We start from the raw sequence: 1,221 nt of genomic DNA on the forward strand, positions 1-1,221 counted from the left end.
TTCAATTTCACCAGCTCCTGCACTCTGTTCAGGCTTTCTTCTTCTTCATTCAGTTTTGAGAGATTACATGTTTCTAGAAATTTGTCTATTTCACCCAGGTTTTCAAATTTCTTGGCATATAGTTAGTTGTTCATAGTAATTTCTTACAATCCTTTGCATTTATGTGCTTTCAGTTGTCATTTCTCCTCTTTCATTTCTGATTTTATTTTTGGGGGTCCTCTCCCTCTTTTCTTGTTGAGTCTGTTTAAGGGGTGTCCACTTTATGTTTTCAAAGAACCAGCTCTTGGGTTTATTGATCCTTTGCATTGTTCCTTTAGTCTCTGTGTCATTTAATTCTCCTCTGATTTTGATTATTTCCTTCCTTCTACTTGTTCTCGGCTTTGTTTGTTGTTGTTCCTTTAGTTCTTGTAGATGTAGGGTTAGGTCGTTTAGTTGAAATGTTTCTATCTTTTTTACATAGGCCTCTAGTGCTATGAACTTCCCTCTCAGAACTGCCTTCTCTGTGTCCCATAAGTTTGGACTGTTCTCTGTTCATTTTCATTGTTTCCAGAAACTTTTTGATTTATCTCTTGATCGCATTATTAATTCATTCATTGTTTAATAAAATGCCATTCAGTCTCCATGAGTTTGAGTGTTTTTAAGTTTTTTTCCTTGAGGTTGGTTTCTGGTTTCAAGCCCTTGTGATCCAAAAACGTGCTTGATATGATTGCAATCTTCTTGAATTTGTTAAGGCTTGCTTTGTGTCCTATCATGTGGTCTATCCTCGAAAATATTCCATGTGCATTTGAAAAGAATGTGTATTTGCTTCTCTGGAGTGAAAAGATCTTTATATAGCAGCTCAATCCATTTGATCTAATACGTCATTCAGTTCCACAATCTTCTTGTTGATGTTTTGTTTGGAAGATCTGTCCATTCTTGACAGTGGGGTGTTCAAACCACCTACTATAAATGTGCTGCTGTCTATGTCTTTCTTGAAGTCCTCTGAGATTTTTCTTCTATATTTGGGTGCTCCTGTGTTGGGTACATGTATCACATTGATGCTTCTCTCCCTCTTTCTCTCCCTTATATCCCCGCTCTCTAAAAATAAATAAATCTTTAAAACAAAACAAAACAAAACAAAAACAGTTTCTCCAGTTGCAGGGCAACCTTGGGTCCACTGGGGCCTCTGCCTTGGTCAGATGGCCTTCACGGGGGGACCCATGCTCAGTGAAAGGAGTCAGA

The sequence above is a fragment of the Phyllostomus hastatus genome, unplaced genomic scaffold (genome assembly GCF_019186645.2).
Source record: "Phyllostomus hastatus isolate PE091 unplaced genomic scaffold, TTU_PhHast_1.1 phas_scaffold_21, whole genome shotgun sequence".
Classification (NCBI taxonomy): domain Eukaryota; kingdom Metazoa; phylum Chordata; class Mammalia; order Chiroptera; family Phyllostomidae; genus Phyllostomus; species Phyllostomus hastatus.